The 12,052-nt window shown below is 30.9% G+C and overlaps 1 long non-coding RNA gene across 1 annotated transcript; it reads right to left on the reverse strand.

Moving 5' to 3' along the window:
• Window positions 1-10,660: 10,660 nt before the first annotated feature.
• Window positions 10,661-12,052, reverse strand: LOC134702058 (uncharacterized). Its single transcript, XR_010104305.1, has 3 exons — window positions 11,830-12,052; window positions 11,402-11,479; window positions 10,661-10,836 (listed from the first exon to the last, which is right to left on the reverse strand). It is a non-coding gene; the product is annotated as an uncharacterized LOC134702058 (long non-coding RNA).

The raw sequence follows: 12,052 nt of genomic DNA on the forward strand, positions 1-12,052 counted from the left end.
TTGACAGGAAAAATGTTTTTACGAGCTTCACAACATCAAAAAAGGAAAAATGAAAAGAAAAAAATGACCAATATATCAGATAATTCTTGGTTCGCTTAGTCTACTCAAATTACATTTAATTTAAGATCAGATTCTTTATTTTATAAATCTGAACCGATGAACTAAATTTGCCTTTATCAGTAACGCTCACAGCTTTTAATAAATATATGAAAAAACCGCATGGTCTTTTCTTTTAATTTGTTTTCGATTGTGGTTTTTATTTAGTTGAACTAAGTTTATTGCATTCTATGTGGTGAATTTATGAGCTTCTGTAAAAAAATATATCACAGCTTACAACCTGTAATAACACAGTTGAACATTCAATGAAATCGTAAGGGTTAGTTGGTAATATTTCCCTATAATTGTAGTATTAATAAGGTAATAATTAAATGTGATTTCCAAATATTTTATAAAAGGAATAACGATTAAAGGTTAAGAAGGTCCTCTAATCAAATCCGAATGTTTCTACCTCGAAAGACGATTCAAAAATATTAAAGCAAATATATAAAGTAAATTAAAAAATTCGTTTGGAGCAGAAAATGAGGCTGACATTGAAAAAAACTAGGTTTATTGTCTACTTCTATGAAGGAAAAGTTGAATTATCAGGTATGTAATGGGACTGTAAAAATGCGGTGTATGAAGAGAAAAATTGCTCCCAGAATAGAAGTTATATGATGATTATTCAAACTGTAGTGAAAAATTATAGCAAAATATTCAAAATATGAACGTCACTTCCCTTTTTCTGATTTTTTTTATTCTAGTGTCATTATAGTAATTTTAAGTTTAAATGCTGAACAATTTAAACAAAACAAATTTAATAAACATGACCTAAAAGTTGTATTATTTGTTCCATACCTAGTATACAAACGGGTTTTTAATTTAGTTGACATTGATATTGTCAAATAATGGTCAATCGAGTACAGATTATAACAGGAAATCACCATATGTTAATCCTACAGTCTCATGTTATTTTTATATGTCGCGAATTCATTCAACGAAATACAAACAGTATTAAGGTTTGGCATGCCACAAAACCAGGTTCAACCCACCATTTTCCCCTTTTAAAATGTCCTGTACCAAGTCAGGAAGATGGCCATTGTTATATTATTGTTCGTTTCTGTGTGTGTTACATTTTAACGTTGCGTCGTTTGTTTTCTCTTATTTTTGAGTGTAAATTTACATTGCGATAAGACGGGTCACGGTACTTGTCTATCCCAAATTCATGTATTTTGTTTTGATGTAATATTTGTTATTCTCATGGGATTTTGTCTGATGCTTGGTCCGTTTCTGTGTGTGTTACGTTTCGGTGTTGTGTCGTTGTTCTCCCCTTATATGTAATGCGTTTCCCTCGGGTTTAGTTTGTTACCCCGATTTTGTTTTTTGTCCATGGATATATGAGTTTGAACAGCGGTATACTACTGGTGCCTTTATTTAGTAATAAGAGTGTTCATATACCGGTAATAAACAGATTGTCTGGCTTTGGTGGGGTTCTTGTTGCTAAATTGTTCGTTTTTTAGTTGATGGTTTGATGTCTGTTGTTCGTCTATTCTTCAAGTTCACTATTCATGTGATTTATATTCCGTGGTCATGTTGTCAACACATAACGTCAAGACACTACATGACTTTTGACTGTCAATGTAAATAAAGAAATTTTATAACCGTGCAAAATCTGCATGGGTAATCAAGGTCGTGAAAAACCTCTTAGTAGGGAAACATTTAAGCCGGCTGTACAAAGTCCTCATAGGTAATCAAGGTTGTGGAAAATACCCGTTGTAGGTAAAAACATTTAAGCCTACTGTGCAAAATCACCATGGGTAACCAAGGACACAGAACAAACCGTACACAGACATATTTTTGCCGACCGTCAAAATCTAAATTGGTAAACAAGTTCGTGAAACAAAAACGTAGTAAGGAAACATTTTTGCTGACAGTGCAAAACTTTAACTAGTAATCAAGGTTATGGAACAAACCCGTTGTACGGAAAAATTTGGGCTGACTGTGCAAAATAACCATAGGGAACCAAGGTCATAGAACAAACCAAGTATTGACATATTTAGGCAGACCTTCAAAATCTAAATTGGTAAAAAAGGTCCATGAAATAACCACGTAGTAGTGACACATTTTGGCCAAACGTGCAAAATCTAAATTGGCTATCGAGGTCGTGGAACAAACCCTTTGTACGGAAACATTTTGGCCGTCTGCGCAAAATCACCATGGGTAAGCAATATTATAGCACAAACACGTAGTGGTGACATATTTAAGCCGACTTCAAATTCTAAATGGGTAAACAAGGTCTGTGAAAAGTATTTGGCCGACCGAGTAAAATCTAAATTGGTAATCGAGGTCGTGAAACAACCACATAGTAGGGAAACACCTAATGTAAGATAAAAAAAAATCTAGGATCTTCGTTGGCTGAATTGTCTTAGAATTGTTATCAATTGTATTACTAGCCTGTCACCACCGAGGTTGTAAGTCGGTATAAACTGACAGATGCATTCAATGTCGGTAGATGTTAAGTGATTAAAATAGTGTTAATTGACGAGAAGTCGTTGGATTTCTCTTGACACTCCGGCATCCTCCACAAACAAAAATGGTCGCAACGATACGATCAAGAGTGTTAAATATGACGATAAACATAAACGAAAGGAATTTTCTGTTATTATTCACTGATGTAATGTATTTGCTAAAATGTAAATAAACAAAATATGAGTCCGTTGTCATATTTCAAATTATATGCTATATGAAAATAAGAAGATGTGGCTTGATTGCCAATGAGACTAAATATTTACTGGAACTCAAATCGTGTGGTAATTAAAGTTCACCCCGCAACCTTCGACAATTAGCAAAACCGTATACATAGCTATATAAAGCCACAACATGGCAAACAGTAAAATGAGGAGAACGAGACTATCAACGGCTCGATCCACAAAAGAAAAGAAATATAAAATAGATAGCAACTAATTCACAGGGTTGAGTTTTTTTTTATGTATTTTAAATTTATTAATTTTTATATTCTCTTCCTCACTTGTATGCAATGGTATTTACTAAACAATTCAGCCTTTTAGTTTGCAAAAGAGTTATAAAATGTAGCGAAAAAAACTTCACGTATGCTGCTATTGAAACTGAAATAAAAAATAAGAGAGCACTTTATTTTTTGAAAGCGCTCGTGCTTCTATGTCTTTGGTTTTGAATATTGTGTTTTTTTGTACTTTTATTTGTTTGTTTTTTGGGTAAGCCAGCCATTGTATTAGTAGTTTATTTTCGACATATTAGTTTGAATGTCCTTTTGGTATCATACGCCTCTCTCATACAAAAAAATGTTTGCGTCATTTTTTCAAGTTTGCGTTTTTTTGTAAAGGTGTGCGTTATAACGAAACATCGAAAGAAATATAGAAAAAGTTGTGTGGCGCTGAAACGCTTCATTTTTTTTATCTTTATCTATCAGGTATTATTAACGTCATTATACTAATTAGTTTCTGGATACACTATTTATTTTCATTGGTTAACCCATATCATTAAAGATCAAATATAAGATAAGTAGAGAATTGTTGAGTTTACCCTTTCATAAATAAATACGACTTTATGTCGAATTTCATACTTTGAATTTTTATATTTGCATAACTTTTATTCATTAATGGACTTTTAAGTATTGTTATTACAATCGTTTGATTTTTGCTTTTTAAATCTCTAATGGAATATCGGGTCTAAATATTTGACTGTCTCTAAGACTATCATTATACGGAAGTACAAATAAATATATGAATAGCTTATTAATGATATGAAGATATTTAAACGTTAAAACTTAGCTGAACTGTCTTTGGCTGAAATATATGACTACGCTTTCGACACATTTTCTTCTCTGTAAAATTGAATCGAGAAACTGATTTTGTGTTATAAAACTTGTTAACCTTGTAGTTTAAAGGGGCAATATCTTGAAGATATAGCTTCTTTTTTTTATGTTTTTGTTGAATTATTAATAAAAGTGAAATAGTCTAATGAAAATTCACTTTTAGAAGCTTGTTTAATTCAATTTTGTCAAAAAAGCTAAGAAGTATCACTGATGTATTGTTTACTTGCAAGTGAATAATTTGACCTCATCGAATCCGTTTTCCTGTGAATCTCAAGTTAACTCCTTAACCAGAGGTTAGTTACGCACGAATTACTTGTGTTTAGTTATCAAAAGGGAAGAAATTATTAACATTGAAAGTGTAACAAGGGTAAATGATATGATTGACGAGTTCGACCCACAAAAACTCAGGTTAAAACGAAATGTTATGACAACTTTGTAATCTATAATGTGAAATCAAACAGATAATTGTTTTCTTTAGTAACATTTGATGTTAACGTCACTGTGTACATGTTAAGCACCATATCATATATTGTCAAGCAGGCATCTGAAAAGTAAATGGATGAACTTTTGAAGCTGCATCTTAAAGCTGTAGTATTTACGAGGTCATACATGCATATTTTAAAAGTAATGAATAGTGATTCTAAAATACTTTAAAAAAAATAAGGAATGGAAATAGGGAATGTGTCAAAGAGACAACAACCTGACCAAAGACTAAAAAAATAGCTGACGCCACCAATGAATCTTCAACACACCGAAACAATCCCACACCCGGAGGCTGACTTCAACTTGCCCCTAAACAAAACATTGCACTAGTTCAGTGATAGTGGACGTCATACAGAACTCCACAACATATGCAAAAATAACAGTCTTGTCTCTGTAAGTTTTTCATTGTGGCTTTTTTCTTTATGTAGATCATGTATACAAAATTTCCCTTTTTAGTCACAACGCCGACTAGCATTCTATATAAGTTATTTTTAGCAGTTCTGGAAAAAAAATTACAACGTGTAACAACAGAAATAACAAATTAATTAGATCGACTTTTTAAGGTTGTTGGCTTAATCTATATCCTCTTATTATTTTACTTAAGAATATCTGATTTTGGAAAATGGTATAAAATAAGGATTCCCTTTTCAAACTTAAATGACAGTTTAAAATAATCAATGAGAACATTTTAAGTAGTTTTTTTAGTTAGTTTGGGAGAAAAAAAAACTCGTTACTCAAATGATTGGATGGAAATAAAAAAAATAGATATAACGAGCTCCGAGGAAAATTTTAAACGGAAAGTCAATAAGGAAAAAGGGTATCCACTACATGTCATGGATGAGTCTTACAGAGACGAAACGCGCGTCTGATGTATTAAATTATAAGCCTAGTACCTTTTGACCGCTATTATTTATGAGTTTCTCTGTCCTTTATGTTCCAATTTGTTTGTATTATAGTCCTGTCATTTTAATGTTATATTCAACATATCCATAAGCGCGGGAGGCTTGGCTAGCCAAAATAAAACAGGTTTTACCCACCTTTTTTTTCTTTAAATTTCCTGTATCAAGTCAGGAAAATGACCACTGTTTTATTACAGTTCGTTTCTGTATTGTTGCATTTCAGTGTTGTGTTTCTGTTGTGTCGTTGTTCTCCTCTAATTTTTAATATAACGTGTATCCCTCAGTTTAAGTTTGTAACCCGATTTGTTTTTTTTCTCAATCAATTTATGAATTTCGAACAGCGATGTACTACTGTTGCCTTTATGTATCTCTACATGTCGAATTACCAAAAAAAGATATATATTTTTATAGGTAATATAGGAAATATTTTTAATCCAGAATAATTTATATACCTACAACTGTCATTGAAGTAAACATGGTGAATATAAGTTTACATGCTGAACAATTGAAAACAAATTTAAAGTCTATGATAACAAAATCGTATTATTTGTTTAATATTTTTAATAAATATGTATTTAATATAGGTGACATTACAATTGTCAGATAAGGGCCTTTAAGTTGCAGATTATAAACCGGGTTTTCAATATGTCAATCCTACGATTTAATCTCATGTCATAACATTGTGTTAGTCGCGAAGTCATCAAACACAATACAAACAGTATCAGTAATAAAATTGTAAATATTCTGGCAATAGACACATTTTCCCCCTTGAACACACGAGGTTATGTCATTAAATGTTCTAAACACTACAGTATTTTACTTTGCAAAAAGTACAAGGAGTGATTAAATTCAATGGATACAGCCTCAAATATTTAAAGCAGATGTTTTCCCTTTAGAATTAAACAAATAAGTGCACGTGAAAAGCTTTGGTAGGATTCGTGTTTCCCGGTCTTTGATTTTCTACCTAGTATTTTTGTACTGTTGTTTGTTTGTTTGTCTTTTTATTTTTTAACCATGTCCTTGTCAGTTTGCTCTCAACATAATACTTTAAATGTCCTATTGGTGTCATTCGCCACTCTCATAAAACTAATTTTCAAAGGTTTTCGTTATTTTTTATTTAAAGGTTTGTGTTATTTCGCAAAGGTTTAATATATTTTGCAACCATCGGAAGGACTGTTAAAAACAGTACGGCGGTGCTGAAACACTTTTGTCTATCTTATCTTATTCTATACTTGCTATATGACCGAAAATCCAGCCATTATACTTGTAACAAGTTTTTGGATACATTATTGACTTTTATTGGCCAACCTACACCATTAGAGATCAAATATAAGATAAGTAGAGACACGTTGACATTACCATTTCATAAATAAATACGACTTTTTGTCAGATTTTATACGTTTAATCTTTATATTTGCTTAATAATAATTATTAATGGACCTTTCAATTTTGTTATTACAATTTTTTATTATTTTTTATTATGCTTTATTTGCTATTTAAATCGCTGATGGGATAGTGGGTCTAAATATTTGACTGTCTCTAGGGCTATTATTACACGGGAAATACAATTAAATATAAATAACTTATTAATAATTTGAAGATATTTAAATGTTAAAACTTAGCTGAACTGTCTGTAGTTGTTTTAAAATATGGTTGTGTTGTTTACACTTTTTCATCTATTTACAGGTAAATATGAAATGAATAGTGCTTGCTCTTTTTTCTTTGATATTTTTGCATTTTATACTTAAAATCTTAACGTATTGTATCAGTTTCGTGTCAATATTTATTTTATTTGTTCGAATTTTGTTTGCAAAAATATTCATCTGATTACCTGAACCATTAATTTCTTATTCATTCAATCAATCATTTTTTGTCTGGCTAAATTTTTATCATTAAATGCGATTTCCGTAATTACATTTTAGGTCGCCATAAGCGAAATAAAACTTGGTTTCAGTAGAGAAAAGATCATTTGTATTTTAATTTAATCATAAGAGGCAAATATGAATGTCAGTATTATACTTTCATACGCGCCCTGACTTCCGAACAGTGGTCTACTACTGTGGCCTTTATTCATATAATTTTATCCAGATACTGCGTCGAATACAATTGTTCGTACGAGATCCTTCGACTTTTGTAATTTATCACTTATGTGTCCTGCAACATTTTAAGAACATAGATACGTACGATGAAATATTTGTTTTTACCTTAAAATATCAATCATTGAAAATTATTTTGTAGGTATGATTTTACCAAGAGAAATTGATAAATTATGGTATTTTTCTCAACATTTACTATAATTTTAGAAGCTTACAAAATGAATATTACGCTTGATGATTTAATTTCTTTAAGAAACACACAAACGCGTAATTGCTCACAAATTGCTCTCTTTACAATACCTATACCGTTTATTTGTTTAAATTTAAAAAAAACCCACCCATGCACTATTATATATTTTAAAACAAATCGAAAACTGACATTTCTGGTCATTAAATAAATTTACAGTTAGTTCTTGGCATTGTCAAAGATAACCGTTTGTTTGTGCTCTGTTTAGGAAGTTATTGAATGCAATGTATCATAAGGGACGTCAACTTCTAGTAAACACATATCATCGTTGGACGTTTGCGCTTTTGAATTGAACATTGGATTTTTTTAGGTGAAAATATGCACTTTAAAAAACTGGTTTTTCTAGATGATATTTGCGGTTTTTTTTTTCTGCCGAACAATTGAGGTTTATCAAGATTACATTTAATATATTTAATTTTGAACTAGTTGAGAGTTTTCTGCTCGATGATGCTATTCATAAAATAAAAAAATGCAGGATAAGGTATGCCACTATAAAATGATATTATTGTTTGTTTTCTGTATGACGGGTGCTCAGCAAATAATATATTGGTTGAAATAGTTGGAGTCACTAGACGGTCCGAACTTATTTGAAACCTACGTCAAACTTTACCCCTACATTAGAGCGGAAAAAATAAACTCTTTTATAACATTTTCGACTATTTTCGACATAAAATAAAATAAAAACATGAAGATTGCATTGGCATGCACATTTGTACAAGGATAGATAATATTTATATAGGTAGATGATAATAATTTATAGTGGCAGGTATTTTTTCTCATTTGCTACCCCCCCCCCCTCCCCGACAATTGAGACTGTAAAAATCGGGGGCCCCTTGTTGTGAAAATAAATAAATCTTGTCATGCTGATTATTTGCAGTTATTCAAAAAAGAATTTCTATAGAGAAGCTATGTGGCATTGCCTTTCCAGTAAATCTCGTTTTGAGATATTCTCATTCCCTTTTCGCTTTTCTTATGTGATAATATATGCTCCAGTTGCTTTCTAACTTGTCCAATTTTACGATTTATTAATTATTTCAAAATGCATTTTGATACTTTTATCGAGCTCTGAAGTGTTTTAAAGTAACAACAAAATCCATAATTGGTAAAAGGTATTACTCAAGATAAACTTCTGAATAATAATTGTTGAGTAATTATCTTATTTGTCAGTTTTTCTCAAATTGTTATACTATTATATTAGGTTTTTTAGATAAAAGACAACAAAGAAATGAATGGACCCTTTCTCCGAGCCCCTTATACAGAATTGTTGATATTCTGGAAATGAATACACGATATATACATGATATAGGTATAACGAGATGTGGTATGAGTGCTAACTTCCCATCCAAGTCACAATTTATAAGAGTAAACATTATAAATCAAAGTAGGTCTTTAACACAAAGCTTTTGCTAACGCTATTAAGGGTCCCAAACATAACTAGTGAAAAACCATTCAAACGGGGAAACCAACATTTTTATCTTTATAAAAAACGAGAAACACTTATGAATCACATTAACAAATGACAACTACTGAACATTAGATTCCTGACCGTACGTTTAATGGCAATGTCTTACCTCAATCAAAAGATATATTAACACAAGTGAACATACACTGTACGAACAAATTTGATCTATGATACATTGTAAATACAAAATCAATAATATAAGGGATGAACAATTTACGTAATAGTATTATACCGCTGTGAAATGTTAATACATGAATTGTCCTTGGCATGACTTATTTGATTTGACACCACCCGAGTTACTATTTTAAAAGTACTAATAACATTGAACTTGAATCAGGATAACCCTTTCTTAACACAGTTTAAAGATAAATTGAGGAACTGATTTTAAACAGGATTAGATTGTAATCGCTTTCTGTTATATAATTTGTAAACCTTTTAGTTTAAAATTATTTATAATATAGGATATGGTTGATACTGGGAAACTATATTTATTAATCGGATAGTGTGATAAAAAAAACCCAACTGAACCTTTTATAATCATAACATATCAGAAATGGAGAAAGAGAATCTTAAGACAGAAATTAACTACTATATGTCGATGGGAACGGCAATGTCTCCTCGATATATTTATTCATTATCTTTTTATTTTGTTCCGTATATGCATACCGTGTCAAAACGTAGATAAACCGTTTATTCTATCGGAGTTTTTGGCTAACTAATATTGTTAAATATTTGTCCTTTGTATAGCTTCCCTACATGCTCCCTTTACATTTATGCATACATTTGGATCCACACGCGGAAGAATGAACTTTGTTTTAAATACGTCTATATCTGTTTTTATAATATGAAGGTGCTACTGTTTTACAAATTTGTTGATTTTCCGTTACAAATATGATTTTGTTTTAGGTGTAATACCACCATTGATTTTTCCCTATTAGTCTTTGTTAAATTGGTACTTTTAAAAAAAATGTACAGTATTTACCTTTATTTCAACCAAAGAAATACTTTGCATGTGTAAAGTTTAATCCTTTCCAGTGATACAGTGAAAATTTCACACAATATTTCATTGCATATGAGAAAATAATCATCACCGGAAGTAAACAACCCAATTTTTACACTATTATTTACTGGTTACCTGCTTTGATAGCTATGTAACCTTAACGTTCCAAAATATTTTATAAGACCATCAAATAAAAAAAGAATGATGCTTTCAGACATCCAACATACATATTTACGACTCAGAAAAATTTAAGTGCATTGAAATGCAGGGTTAATTTTCTACAACTGTCAAATTCAAGGGAATTTTTTTTTAGGCCTACTTTTGTATGCAACCGGATGTGACGTACCATGATTTGGTGGTATTACACCTAAAGAACACCTAAATGTCAAATAAACTTAATGTATTTTTTTTCCCTCCAATTGCAAGTTATTTCAAGCATAACTGAAGTTTTGTCTTAGTCAGAGCTATAGTTTCAGAGAAAATCACTATAACGTAAGGCCATATCCTACGGCAATTTCAGTGTAATTTCTTCGAAAAATCCTAATTTCAGTGTATCATTATAAAATGCAGTGTTGAATAATATCTGATCAGAAATTCATGATCTATGCATTCAAACAATTAAATAGAATACAAAAGACAACTTTAAGATGATAAACAATTTTATTGCACCTTTTAGAGTTCATTTGAAGGTCTGTTTTGGTCTGTTTTGGTCCATTTTTCCTCCTTCCTCTCTTTTTCATCAAAACTTGATATCTTTTGTCTAAAAAATAAAACAAATGTGATTATTTCCCCACAAAAATGAAATAAATGTAATGTTAAATCAATAATTAAAGTGTTTTAGCTGAAAGAACTGTCTCTATAAATGTTAACAGTCTACACGGAAGTTTCTAGAAGCCCTTATGTGTAACTCGAGTTTTTAGTCTGTTCGCCTAGTGTGACAAATAACGGTTCCCTTTCAGTCAATCATTTATTGTTACTGGTATCAAAGTCTTTTTATTTACTCATAACAGTATATTTCTAATAGATTTACACAAAGAGTCTACTTTCTTGTATTTTACATTAGAAAATGGGGAGAAAGAGTAATAAAAGATACCTCAAAATGTTTTTAAAAAGGGTTATGTCCCTTGGAATGCTGGTACAAAAAAAGAATTGGTAAGAATTATAAAGTTTAAGTATGTGATACTGGATTCTGATGTGTATAAATCCAGGGCAAATAAGTGTTTAGATGATTTATTGTCTGTGCAAAATGTAGACGGCACAATGGCAAATTGTAAACTTTTGCGGCCAAAAAAACACCAAAAAACATGATGATAGTTGATACTTACTTTAATGCTGAAGTGTTATCTGCAGACCAATTCACATATAAGATTTATCAACAGAATGCTCTTCAGAACATGTGAACACTGAAATAAAAAATTCACATGTTGTATAAACAAAACTGTTATGGTAATTTAAAATTTAACACAGTAAACTAAATACAGCTTTGTCTGTCCACCCATTTGACTTAGAAAACACCCGTAAACCCCCATTTCAAGGCAATTTTACCTCAAACGTGCTTTCTGTGTCTCAATCCATTCCGAATAGTCCATGTTTACAATGTATGAACTGGTTTATTAATAACTTTTAAAAATGAAAGTACAATAAGGTCACGAGTGCACATGTAGTTTCCCTAAATAGGTGTAATACCACCATTGATTTTTCCCTATTAGTCTTTGTTAAATTGGTACTTTAAAAAAAATTGTACAGTATTTACCTTTATTTCAACCAAAGAAATACTTTGCATGTGTAAAGTTTAATCCTTTCCAGTGATACAGTGAAAATTTCACACAACATTTCATTGCATATGAGAAAATAATCATCACCGGAAGTAAACAACCCAATTTTTACACTATTATTTACTGGTTACCTGCTTTGATAGCTATGTAACCTTAACGTTCCAAAATATTTTATAAGACCATCAAATAAAAAAAGAATGA

The sequence above is a fragment of the Mytilus trossulus genome, unplaced genomic scaffold (genome assembly GCF_036588685.1).
Source record: "Mytilus trossulus isolate FHL-02 unplaced genomic scaffold, PNRI_Mtr1.1.1.hap1 h1tg000380l__unscaffolded, whole genome shotgun sequence".
NCBI classification, from domain to species: domain Eukaryota; kingdom Metazoa; phylum Mollusca; class Bivalvia; order Mytilida; family Mytilidae; genus Mytilus; species Mytilus trossulus.